This window comes from Schistocerca americana, chromosome 5 (assembly GCF_021461395.2).
Source record: "Schistocerca americana isolate TAMUIC-IGC-003095 chromosome 5, iqSchAmer2.1, whole genome shotgun sequence".
Classification (NCBI taxonomy): Eukaryota; Metazoa; Arthropoda; class Insecta; order Orthoptera; family Acrididae; genus Schistocerca; species Schistocerca americana.
Window position 1 is genome coordinate 572,443,488 of NC_060123.1, and position 14,258 is coordinate 572,457,745.

Here is a 14,258-nt window from a genome sequence, read left to right on the forward strand (position 1 = left end):
GGTTTAAGTAGTTCTACGTTCTAGGGGACTGATGACCTAAGATGTTAAGTCCCATAGTGCTCAGAGCCATTTGAACCATTTTTGAATCGGTACAGAACACCGTCAGGAAGAGCAGGGCCAATAGGTCATTTTTTAGCGTGAAGAGCACTCTCGGCGCTGCTGTTGAGCCGATCACATACGCCTTCTAGAAGCCGCTGTTGAACTAGGTAATATTTCTCCACCGCTCTGCAAACTGCCACTTCCGTTGGCACATTCCTTGCGGTTCAGTTGCTGTGGTACGTCGTGGCCACGAGAATTGCTCTGTTGTATTTAATTTGGCGTAATATTGTGGATTTGGAGACGTGAGGAACCACATGTCCTATGGACAAAGGAAGCCAACCAGTTCTCTGTAGTAAGCCAATCCAGTGACAGAAATGCACCAATCATTTTACTACACATTGACGTTTTGCTTTTTACAGTCGGTTTCCCAAATCATTTAACTTTGTGGCAGGTGGAATATGCAATGTGAGGCCCAAGTGTACACGATTTAGTTCTGTTTCACCGAGGATCTTGTAACTAATTTCCCTGACTGGTAGCTTGTTTGAGACTGTTTCGATTATAGGCTGTATCCTAGAAGGAGTGAGAGTATTTATGACGAAATAGAGTAATGAATTTGTTCGAAAAATGATAGAAGGACTAAGTATTTGAAACACTGTCGGTGATCAGAATTTCTACTTAACCCTTGAATAACATCCTATTTCCTTATGATTAAGGTTTTTGGGTTAGAAGGCCTCGGGAAAGTACGGGGTGGGCTGCAATCTCAAAGGGTGCATGGAAAATACAGGACGTGCTTGGATCAAGGAACAGTCGGAATTGTAGTTTTAAATTGTTGTAGTTGGCTGGGAAAGTCCCTGAGCTTCAAGCGCTAATAGAAAGCACAGAAGGTGAAATCGTTATAGGTACAGAAAGCTGGCTAAAGTCTGAAATAAGTTCTGCAGAAATTTTTACGAAGTCTCAGACGGTGTTCAGGAAAGATAGATTAGGCAGAATTGGTGGTGGAGTGTTTGTGTCTGTCAGTAGTTGTTTATCTTGTAGTGAAGTCGAAGTAGATACTCCGTGCGAATTGGTATGGGTGGAGGTTATACTTAACAGCCGAACTAAGTTAATAATTGGCTCCTTCTACCGACCCCCAGACTCCGATGATATAGTTGCTGAACAGTTCAGAGAAAATTTGAGTCTCGTAACAAATAAATACCCCACTCATACGGTTATAGTTGGTGGGGACTTCAACCTTCCCTCGATATGTTGGCAAAAATACTTGTTCAAAACCGGTGGTAGGCAGAAAACATCTTCCGAGATTGTCCTAAATGCTTTCTCCGAAAATTATTTCGAGCGGATAGTCCACAAACCCACGCGAATTGTAAATGGTTGTGAAAACACACTTGACCTCTTAGCCACAAACAATCCAGAGCTAATAGAGAGCATCATAACTGATACAGGGATTAGTGATCACAAGGTCGTTGTAGCTAGGCTCAATACCGTGTCTTCCAAATCCACCAGAAACAAACGCAAAATAATTTTATTTAAAAAAGCGGATAAAGTGTCACTAGAAGTCTTCCTAAGAGACAATCTCCATTCCTTCCGAACTGACTATGCAAATGTAGACGAGATGTGGCTCAAATTCAAAGATATAGTAGCAACAGCAATTGAGAGATTCATACCTCATAAATTGGTAAGAGATGGAACCCCCCATGGTACACAAAACAGGTCCGAATGCTGTTGCAGAGGCAACGGAAAAAGCATGCAAAGTTCAGAAGAACGCGAAATCCCGAAGATTGGCTAAAATTTACAGACGCGCGAAATTTGGCACGGACTTCAATGCGAGATGCCTTTAATAGGCTCCACAACGAAACATTGTCTCGAAATTTGGTAGAAAATACGAAGAAATTCTGGTCGTATATTAAGTACACAAGCAGCAAGACGCAGTCAATACCTTCGCTGCACAGTGCCGATGGTACTGTTACCGACGACTGTGCCGCTAAAGCGGAGTTATTGAACGCAGTTTTCCGAAATTCCTTCACCAGGGAAGACGAATGAAATATTCCAGAATTTGAAACACGAACAGCTGCTAGCATGAGTTTCTTAGAAGTAGATACCTTAGGGGCTACGAAGCAACTCAAATCGCTTGATACGGGCAAGTCTTCAGGTCCAGATCGTATACCGATTAGGTTCCTTTCAGATTACGCTGATACAATAGCTCCCTATTTAGCAATCATACACAACCGTTCGCTCACCGATAGATCTGTACCTACAGATTGGAAAATTGCGCAGGTTGCACCAGTGTTTAAGAACGGTAGTAGGAGTAATCCATCGAACTACAGACCTATATCGTTGACGTCGGTTTGCAGTAGGGTTTTGGAGTATATACTGTATTCAAACATTATGAATCACCTCAAAGGGAACGATCTATTGATACGTAATCAGCATGGCTTCAGAAAACATCGTTCTTGTGCAACGCAGCTAGCTCTTTATTCGCACGAAGTAATGGCCGCTTTCGACAGGGGATCTCAAGTTGATTCCGTATTTCTAGATTTCCGGAAAGCTTTTGACACCGTTCCTCACAAGCGACATCTAAACAAGCTGCGGGCCTACGGGGTATTGTCTCAGTTGTGCGACTGGATTCGTGATTTCCTGTCAGGAAGGTCGCAGTTCGCAATAATAGACGGCAAGTCATCGAGTAAAACTGAAGTGATATCAGGTGTTCCCCAGGGAAGCGTCCTGGGACCTCTGCTGTTCCTGATCTATATAAATGACCTGGGTGACAATCTGAGCAGTTCTCTTAGGTTGTTCGCAGATGATGCTGTAATTTACCGTCTAGTAAGGTCATCCGAAGACCAGTATCAGTTGCAAAGCCATTTAGTAAAGATTGCTGTATGGTGTGGCAGGTGGCAGTTGACCCTGAATAACGAGTGAGGTGATCCACATGAGTCCCAAAAGAAATCCGTTGGAATTCGATTACTCGATATATAGTACAATTCTCAAGGCTGTCAATACAACTAAGTACCTGGGTGTTAAAATTACGAACAACTTCAGTTGGAAAGACCACATAGATAATATTGTGGGGAAGGCGAGCCAAAGATTGCGTTTCATTGGCAGGACACTTAGAAGATGTAACAAGTCCACTAAAGAGACAGCTTACACTACACTCGTGCGTCCTCTGTTAGAATACTGCTGCGCGCTGTGGGATCCTTACCATGTGGGATTGACGGAGGACATCGAAAGGGTGCAAAAAAGGGCAGCTCGTTTTGTATTATCACGTAATAGGGGAGAGAGTGTGGCAGATATGATACGTGGGTTGGGATGGAAGTCATTAAAGCAAAGACGTTTTTCGTCGCGGCGACATCTATTTACTAAATTTTAGTCACCAACTTTCTCTTCCGAATGCGAAAATATTTTGTTGAGCCCAACCTACATAGGTAGGAATGATCATCAAAATAAAATAAGAGAAATCAGAGCTCGAACAGAAAGGTTTAGGTGTTCATTTTTCCCGCGCGCTGTTCGGGAGTGGAATGGTAGAGAGATGGTATGAGTGTGGTTCGATGAACCCTCTGCCAAGCACTTAAATGTGAATTGCAGAGTAATTATGTAGATGTAGATGTAGATCCATCAGCGCACGTTTAAGAAGAATTATAATCACATCAGTGGAACTGGAGCCTGATAAAATCCATTGAAACAACGATACAAGTTGGTCTATCATAAGATTGTTAATATGGTTCTTAAACAGATAATTAAATACGGACTGCATTATCCGTTGGAATAGTTTAAATGGAATATAGTCAGATCGCATGAGTAATTAATTATAGATGGAATGTATGTAATCAGGTTTGTGGTAATTAAATTGTGAGATAGGGCATTAAATTGTCGTTTATATGCGTCTCAAATACAAGAACAGATATTGTAAAAGGAAAGTTTCACAGAACGTGAAAAAATTTCCACCTGACCAATGTCCCTTATGTCTCACAACATTCATTATACAGACACCGAAAGATCCCAGATACGCGTTGCTAGGAACGTAGTAGTAATACTCAGATAAGTTAAATATGAATCTTTCGAAGAAAGACGACTCTTGGGTACTTAGGGAAGCATTATTCGAAGAAGTCTGTGCGGGTGTTCTACTGCTACCATAATTAATGTTGCATAGGGATCACTAAATTAAGATAAGAGAGATTAACATATATGGAGGCATTTAGGAAATCATTCCTCTCTCACTCTATACGCGGATAGAATGGGACAGGGATTCGCCATTATTTGTAACCTCCGCCATTTACTGCATAGTGGCATGAGGAATATACACCCAAAGTATAGTGAAATCAATCTAAGGAACTTTTATTTCGTAAACAAGGATAGCTTCATCACAGATTCGAGAGAAGTGAGAACCTAGCTTATTAACAAAAGCTGAACGAAGCGAAAATAAGCGTAAGGAGGGCAATGACAGAAGCGTCCAATGACCTTGAAAGTAAAATTTTGCCAACCGATCTGACTAACAACCCTGGGAGGTTTAGGTCTCACGTAAACTCAGTAAGCGGATCGAATCAGACACTCAGGGAACTACTGGCACCGAAATGGAAGATGACAGAGAGAAACCCGAAGTACTGAATTCCGTATTTACAGTAGAAGATCGTAATATGGTCTCTCCTTTTAGTTATCGTACAAACATCGAAATCGCAGATATTGAGATAAGTGATTGTGAAATAGAAAAGCAACTGCAATCGCTTAGTAGTGGAAAGTCACCAGAACCAGATGAGAAACCTACGAGGGTTGGCACTTAAATAGTGGTAACTATTTATTTACAGCTCGTACAAAACAGATACATGTTTCAAAGTTTTACTGACCTTCAAAGTAGTCACCAGCATTGTGTACAAGCCGTTACCATCGATGTGAAAGTCCTAGGACACGCTTAGCAGTGCCATTTGTGTTGACAGTTCGAGAGGCACGGTCTACTGCGCGACGAATTCTGAAGCGAATGCCGTGAAGTGTTTCCTTCAGTTTAGAAATCGAGTTGAACTCACGAGGGCTTAAGTCAGGGGGGTGCAGTAGGTGGTATAGCACTTAGCAGCCCCACCAGTCAAACAAATAAGTAACAGCTTGTACTGTACGTGCTTGAGCATTTTCCTGCAAAATGATGGTCAGTTCCTGCAGAAAGTGTCATCACTTCTGTCTCTTAGCTGGTCGTAGGTCGTGTTCGAAAAATGAACAGCATGTAGACAGAAGTGATGACACTTTCTGCAGGACCTGACCATCATTTTGCAGGACAATGCTGAAGCACATACACTGCAAGCTGTTACTGATTTGTTTGACTGATGGGGCTGCTAAGTGCTGTACCACCTACTGCACTAACCTGACTAAAGTCCTCGTAAGTTCAACTCGATTTCCAAACTGAATGAAATACTTCACGGCATTCGCTTCAGAACTGCTACAAATTCGTCGGGCAATAGACCGCGCCGCTCTGTCAACCCAACTGGCACTGCTAAGAGTATCCTACGACTTCCACATCGCTGGCAACGGGTTATACACAATGCTGGGTCACTACTTTGTAGGTCAGTAAAACTTTGAAACACGTATCTATTTTGTACGAGCTGTAAATAAATAGTTGCCAGTATTAAAGTTCCAACCCTCGTATAAGATTCTACGGAGATTGTGCAAGGAACTTGCTCCCATTCTAGCCGCTGTTTATGGTATGTCACTGCAGCAACGAAGCGTACCTACCGAACGGAAAAAAACGCAGATCTTTCCCATTTTCAGTAAGCGTCGTACGACAGGTGCACATGATTATAGGCCTAAATCGCTGACGCCAGTCTTTTGTAGAATTAGGGAGCTCATGTATTATGTCGTTTTTGGACAACAAAAATCTCCTCGACAAAAATTATCATGGATTCCGGTAACAGATATCTTGCGAAAAATGGTTTCGTAATCGGCGCTCAGGCTGATGCGGTGTTGCTGGCCACAGAAATGCATTTTACACCGTCCCGCTCTGCTGTTTAGTGAAAACGAATACTAGGTTAAAGAGTTTAGGACCAGATTTTTTGACTGAATTCAAAACTTCCTTCTCGACAGAACTCGACACGTCGCTCTTAACATAAAAAATTTGACAGATGTAAAGGTAATTTAATGCCCACGGCGACGGTGGCTGGAGCCCAGTGACGTTGCGGGCACGTGACGCCGCGACAAGCGTATGCAAGCGGAGCAGACAAGGAGGGGGCATCAGTCTAGCGAACATGTGGGCTGCAAATGGGGAAGCGACCTTGGCAAAGAGCAGATTATCATCACGCAGAGCCTGTGATCGAGTATCTCGGACGCGGCGAGGCTGGTCGGATGTTCACGGGCTACTGTGTTGAGTATCTAAGGAAAGAGGAAGAAGGACAGTGAAACTACCACTAGGCGCTAAATGGTTGGACGTCCACGACTCTTCACAGAACGTGGGGTTCGGAGGCTTGTCTACTCTGTTTCGGAGCGCAACGTTCATCGTATATTGTTGAACATGGAGCTCCGCAGCAGACCATCCCTACGTGTTCACATGTGGACCCAACGACATCGTCAATTACGACTGCAGTGGGCCTCTTCGGGCGAATCACATTTTTGCTACACTAGGTCGATGATCGTCTCGACAAATGCTGGTGGGAGCAATATTATTTATAGGAGACATTCTCCTGCTCTTGGATGGTAGTAATCGAAGACACGCTGACAGCTGCGAACGATCTGCATCCCTTCATGCTTGTTGTCTTCCCCCTCGGCGATGACATCTTTCATCAGTATAATTGTCCGCGTGGCCGGCCGTTGTGGCCGAACGGTTCTAGGCGCTTCAGTCTGGAACTGCGCCACCGCTACGGTCGCAGATTCGAATCCTGCCTCGGACATGGATGTGCGTGATGTCCTTAGGTTAGTTAGGTTTAAGTAGTTCTAAGTTCTAGGGGACTGATGACCTCAGATGCCAACGGCCTTGCCGCAGTGGTCACACCGGTTCCCGTCAGATCACCGAAGATAAGCGCTGTCGGGCTGGGCTAGCACTTGGATGGGTGCCCATCCGGTCTGCCGAGCCCTGTTGGCAAGCGGGGTGCACTCAGCCTTGATTGAGAAGTATCGGCTCCGGTCTCTGAAACTGACATACGGCCGGGCGAGCAGTGTTGTAAGTAGGCTGTTTAGGTTTTTATGTTGCTAACGCCATGTAGCACTCTATACGAAAATCACTGACTGTGCTGTGTGCAGTCTGTGGCTGGTTTGCATTGTTGTAATTTGCTATTGTAGTGTTGGGCAGTTGGCTGTTAACAGTGCGTAGCGTTGCGCAGTTGGAGGTGAGCCGCCAGCAGTGGTGGATGTGGGGAGAGAAATGGCGGAGTTTTGAGAGCGGATGATCTGGACGTGTCTCCATCAGAGACAGTAAATTTGTAAGACTGGATGTCATGAACACTATTAAGGTAAATACATTGTTTGTTCTTTATCAAAATCTTTCATTTGCTAACTATGCCTATCAGTAGTTAGTCCCTTCAGTTGTTAGAATCTTTTATTTAGCTGGCAGTACTGGCGCTCGCTGTATTGCAGTAGTTCGAGTAACAAAGATTTTTGTGAGGTAAGTGATTCATGAAAGGTATAGGTTATTGTTAGTCAGGGACATTCTTTTTTAGGGATTTTTGAAAGTTAGATTGCGTTGCGCTAAAAATATTGTGGGCCAGTTTAGTGTTGATCAGAATAAGTAAAGAGCGAAATGTCTGAGTACGTTCAGTTCTGCTCAGCTGCTTGAAAATCAAATAACGTAAGGGGTTTATCAGCACAGTAATTCAATAATTTTTCAAAGGGGACATTTCAGTGTGATGACCACATGACCCTCCACATCCGCATCCAGTGATGCCTGTGGGCTGAGGATGACACGGCGGCCGGTCGGTACCGTTGGTCCATCATGGCCTGTGCGGGAGGAGTTTAGTTCTTAGTTTAGATGACCTCAGATGTTAAGTCTCATAGTGCTCAGAGCCATTTGAATTGTCCGGGTCTCGGAATCAACCTTGCTACAGACGTTTGAGGAGAATTATTGTGAACTCAGATTGATGTCTCGGCGACCAGTTTCGTCTGATCTAAATCCTGTGGAACCCAACTGGATCCCTATCGGTGGCCCTCATCGCGTATGCAAATGAGCGGGCCTTTATTTACGCGACTTACATGACCTGTGCGCAGATATCTAATGTTACGTATCTCAACGAACCTACCAAGAAACCGACGGACCCCTGATACGCAGAGTCGGTTATGCATTTCGTTCCGAGGCCGGACGAGCAAGCTATTAAGCAGGTGGTCATGATGTTTTGTCTCATCAGTGTGTAGATAATCTAATAGAACTTGTAGTGAGCCCCGTAAGGCTATTCACAGATGATGCGGTTGCCTGCGAGAAGGTAGCAACGCCAAAAGACCGTCGTGATTTGCAGGAGGATGTGCAGAGGATTGATGAATGATTCTGGGGCTGGCATTTAAGCCGGAATGTAAATAAATGTAACACATTGTGCTTTCAGAGGAGAAGAAATCGACTACTGTACAACTGAGACATCGATGAAAAATTGCTGGAAACAACATCTACAGCAAAATATCTAGGAGCAACCATCCAGAGCGACATTAAATGGAATGAGGAAATAAAACAAATAGTAGGCAAGTAAATGCTAGACTGAGATCCATAGGAAGAAAGTTAAGGTCATGTAGCTTATTCGCAAGAGAGGTGGCTTGTAAAACACTTGTTCGATCGATTCTTGAATATTACTCATCACACTGGGACCTTTATCAGGTAGACTTGTAGAAGAGATACAGAAGATCGAACGAAGAGCAACGCATTTCGTCGCGGGGTCGTTTAGTCAGCGCGGAAGCGTTACAGAGGTGCTCAACAAATTCATTAGGCAGACGCTGTAAGTAAAGCCTTGTTTATCATGTAGTGGTTTACTACTGAAATTCGGAGAAAGGCCGTTCCGGCAACGGTCAAATTATTACTCATCCTCAAATACATCTCCTTAAGTGACGACAGTGAGAAATTCGAGAAATTAGAGCTAATAGGGATGTTTATCGATAATAATTATTTCCAAGCGCCGTTCGCGAATGGAAACGAGAGGATAAATCAAATAGTGGTGCCAGAAGGATTCATCACCGCACACTGTGAAGTGGCTTCAGGATTATTAGTATAGATGCAGTGATTGAAGATTATATGAACGTTTTCGAGATTACATGTATGCTAAAACACGGTTGTTCAGAATGGCAAACATTTCCCTAAGCTATCTCCTAACTCACAATGAAAATTCATTGCACGCACTGCCCAAATAATATGAAGGGTAGTCAAAAAATGTTATCACCTCAAAAAAATAAAGTTGCGATGCAAATTTTTGTTTGTCTGCAGTACAGATACACAATAAAATCAAAAATTCCAGCTCCACAGTGCCGTAGCAAACTGGTAGAAGAGCCAAAACGCAGCCGTTGATAAAGCTGAGCATCGGGGAGTATTTCGTTTTCTGAACTTACAGAACAACAGCGCAGCAACATTGTCTGCTAAGTTGGTGGAAGTGTAGGACAGCGATGCACCGTCGTGTTAGACAAAGGTTATTCGTAGTGGACGCTTCCAGTGTGGTCAAACAAGTCTCCATGGCCAAGAATAAAAGTGGCAGACCACGTCATTTGGAAGAACCGGGTGTCTCAAAAGAAGTGGAAGACCACAGTACCACAATCCAGACGATACTGGAAAATGTGAAAATCAGCCATGGACGAAACATCTTTTAGAACATTTAGAATATGACAAATGTTCTCTGCCGCTGCGTTTCTCGACTGCTCACACCCATGCAAGGATCCCGCCAAACCGATTTAGCGACGGAAATGTTGTAGCTGTAACGAGCCAAAGACCTCTATTCTCCCTTAATCATCATGGGTGAGTGGTAGGTGTATCAGATTAAATCCAAAAGTGGAAAATCGCCGTAGGAGTGTACTACCGAATCTCCGTCGAGACTGCGGAGGCTCTCAAAGTATCACAAGAAGCATTCGAAGTGGTTGTTTTCGCTCCAGTACTCGTACACCTCTCTTCGAAGCTGCTATGTGGTTTTACTCCTGTTGGATAAAAATTTATTTTATTATTATTATTTACTTTTATTTATTATTTATTTTTATTTTATTATTTATTATTCGTATGTCGTTTACTAAAGACCAGACTGTGATGTGTACATGGTTACTTTCTACAAGCGATATTGTAAGTTTGTTCTTTATTGAGAGGTGCGTAAGGGTTAGAAATAAACCAGTCAAATTTCTGCTCCAGATAAGTGATTTGTTAAATTTCATCGGACACGTACACGATCTAAGTTAAATGGTGACTTGTTCGTACGGAATGTATGTCGCCACCTGCCATCACGACTTATGTCTACGGTAGCCTCCAGATCTAAATTGTTAATGAGGCGTACCAGTTTTCGTTTACGTTGCATTTCTGGGTCTGACGCTACGGTGATGAAATTCAATTGAAATCAGCCACCAAGGCAAGGCTATAGCGATCGATTTCCAGTGAACTGGTAAGGTTAAAATATTATGCTAATTTCAATACATTTGGATGTTAGCAAGAGCAGTGATATTCATGATGTGTACTCCTGCTATGACACATGATATGTTGTGTACATTTACTTGAATGTTTGCACTTGCGCTATTTAAATATTTACCTTGATGCATATGGTCGCATTTTTTAATATACTGTTGTTGCATATCACACCCGAATATCTCATCAGCTGTCCCGGGGATGTCCTCCTGAGATAAGACGATAACAGCCGGAGAAGTTAGTAAGTACTTCCTTAATCATTTCATTTTTGCCTAATTGTGAATTTTGCAAATGTTGCTGAAACAGTTGTCATTATCTACCTATCCTATCAGCACTAATATTCTCGAATTAAGTCCTTTCATCGCCCATTCGTTTCTGTAGGCTAATATGTGTGCGTCAAACTGTTCCGTCTGCCTTTCGTGTTCTATTGGCGCCACGTTTGTGTTTTATGTTCCTTCTAGTTTCCCTTAGCAGGCGGCGCACTTATCAAATAACGACACTCGCGTTTCAGAACTGGGACTGTGTCAAGCGCCGTATTTGCTCTATGTCCTCTATGCTGAATTCAGTCTCTTGTAAATCATCATTGTCGTCTATAGGATGTTAAGCTTGGAGGCCCCATTGATACTATTCGAGAGGTGGACTGTATGCCGCCAGCAGGTTTCATCCAGTGCTGGAATAAGGTTGGTTGGTTGGTTTGGGGAAGGAGACCAGACAGCGTGGTCATCGGTCTCATCGGATTAGGGAAGGATTGGGAAGGAAGTCGGCCGTGCCCTTTCAGAGGAACCATCCCGGCATTTGCCTGGAGTGATTTAGGGAAATTACAGAAAACCTAAATCAGGATGGCCGGACGCGGGACTGAACCGTCGTCCTCCCGAATGCGAGTCCAGTGTCTAACCACTGCGCCACCCCGCTCGGTGTGCTGGAATAAGGGGTGGAGGCGGAAAGGGCGGCCCACCTCTTGCCTTCGATCCAGACCATTTGTAATCAAAATATGTTTAGTAAATAAGAGTCAATTTACAGTTCAAGGCCCATTCGTACGTAAGATACAAACATAGGTACCTACTTTCCTATTATCAGGCAATAGTAACAGCCAATCGGTTGTGTTCGGAATTTTTAGAGTTTTTGTAAAATGCTTCATGATACTGAAAACTGTAGAATGATAACTAGTTGTCTGCTAGACGCAATTATTCTACACAAAAAAATATTTTATAGCTACGTCATCTACACACGAGCACTATACGTACAATTTAAAAATACGCGCTGACGGTTTAACTGTGAATTTTGCTTAATTGATTTATTAAGTATTGAAATTAAGCGTTACATTTTAAAAATTACTTTTTCAAAGGTCATATTTAATTATTACACAGTTTATTATGTGAATACGAAAATCCAACTGGATGAACAAGAATAGTCATCTAGACTAATGCAACTCTTTCTACCAACAGTAGACATCAAGATCAACAATAGAGTCATCTAGACTTTATACGGAGAAAGTAACCCAATATCGCATAGATCTTTATCTACTTCAGCGCCTTAAATCGGTGCCCCCGCTCGCTCTATGCCAGAAAAGAAAAGAAGAGACGACAGACGCTAAACTACTTGCATGATTTTTATCCAAATAACTTTCCGCTTGTGGAGAAAATAAAGATGGCGAAGAAAAGAATAATCTGGCTCCACCGTACAGGTAATTATTGACGTTGAGACAAAACATAGCTGAAAAGCCTTCTGTATGCAATTTTATTGTAGACTTGGACTAAGTGACACTGAAAAAAAAGATGATATAGATAATAACGATTAGGAAATTACTGAGAATGAACATATTTAGGATGAATGTAATTTCAACTTTTCTTCATTCAATGATACAGCACACTGGCCAATACATGTTCAAGAGCATATCAGAATGGTGATTATTGAAAAAGGTAGTGAAGTATACTAAAATAAGGAGGGAATCTTTGACTCTATGGAAACACCAGACGAACAAACTGAAGGTACACATCGTTGTTTAACATCATCGTAGTTTTACTCACATTTGAACGAGCCCAATATTTAAGGAAATGAATGATGTACTTACCACCAACAGAAATTCTGGATTGTTTTAGCACCCAGTTGTTTGCCTCTGAGGGCGATACCAACAAAAATGAATTTATTTCCCTCTTCTGTTAGTGGTGGAAATTGTATCCGTAGATACCAAAGCATGAAGCACCAACTGAACATTTATAAAATTCCTCTCTAGGGGCTTGAAACTTACAAAATCATTGACAAAAATAATCAGAAGATTGTTAATGGTAAGACAATGGAGAAACATCTTATAGCGCCTTTTAGGTATTATTTTTAGTCCACCAAACCTTGCTTTCCACGGTCATAGAGAAGACGTTTCATCGGAAAATAGAGGAAATTTTTTAAAATAAGTGCAGCTGATCGCGAAATACAAACTGATTCCGAAATACAAACCAGTATTGGTTGAGCATTGTTTAAAACTAAAGGAAACCGCTGCTGGATTAAAGAGAGTAACTTGTTATACGTCAAAAGCGGTAAAAAATTAATTCTTTTTTATTTTGGATGAACAAGTTAAGGAAAAAAGTTATTGCATATATAAAATAGGCTAAATATTACGGAATAATATTTGAAACCATTCCCGATAAAAGCAGAATTGACCAAATGTGTCAAATAATTGGCCGTCCATACAGAATACTACATTTTGGAAGTTTGGGAATACTTCTCGGATATTTTTATGAGGGAAAGACTGTAGATGATATGTCATGCGATATTTAACGCCAGCTGCAAAAAGAGAGAATGGTTTTGGCGTTGTGTAGGGCTGGGGATATGACGATGCCATGTCAGTGTCAAGTGTACAGGAGGAGTACAATGAAAAATTCGGGAAATCAGCCCCACAGTTGTGTGCTAATCATTCCATACATCTTTGTGCAGTTCATGAACTCTCATGTGTTGCCACCAGCTTCACCTATTTTGTAATTGGAGAGAAGTTATACTCGTTCTTCTCACCTTTTACATACAGGTGGGAATTACTTGCAGGGAAAAAAAAAAACAGGAAAAAATTTGAAATGATTGTCTGACACTCACTGAAGTGCTCTCTACAATTCGTGTAAAACTGTGAAAGAAAACATGGAAACAGCTGGGAGCACTGCCATCCAAGGCAAACCTTGTTACTGGAGTTAGAGCAAGTTTGGTCCTTCCAGCTGTATGTGATTTTATGTTTTTGACCAACATCAACTTTTAGCACACTATACTCGAAGAAGTAAATTCAGTTCAACAACATATACAATCTCCAAAAATGATTTTGTATAAAAGACTCGCCAAATAAAAAACCTGAATGAGTTTTTAATGACAGAACGAGCTACAATTACAGAAAGTGCTGTTACTTTTAGCACTAAAAATGCAATTATATAGACATTAACATTGACCGACGAGGAAGAAACAGGGTAAATAAAACAGCCCTGGCTGAACTAGATCATAGAGCTGCATTATCGTTTCAAAAAGAGGTTCTTTGATCAATGTTTGAACGCATAGAGCGATTTACAGGAGGACTTCATAACGATTCAGGGTCATGTACGAAGTCACCAAAGTTTTCCAAATTTTTAAACAAAATTTACACCTAAAATTTCTGATGACACTCTGGTTGTAACACTGGAGAATCTGGTAGAAATGAGTTTGATAAGAAGAAGGTGCTCCA

General features: G+C 42.0%; 1 pseudogene; it reads left to right on the forward strand.

Moving 5' to 3' along the window:
- Positions 1-6,966: 6,966 nt before the first annotated feature.
- LOC124617411 lies at positions 6,967-7,084 on the forward strand (annotated as a pseudogene).
- Positions 7,085-14,258: the final 7,174 nt, after the last annotated feature.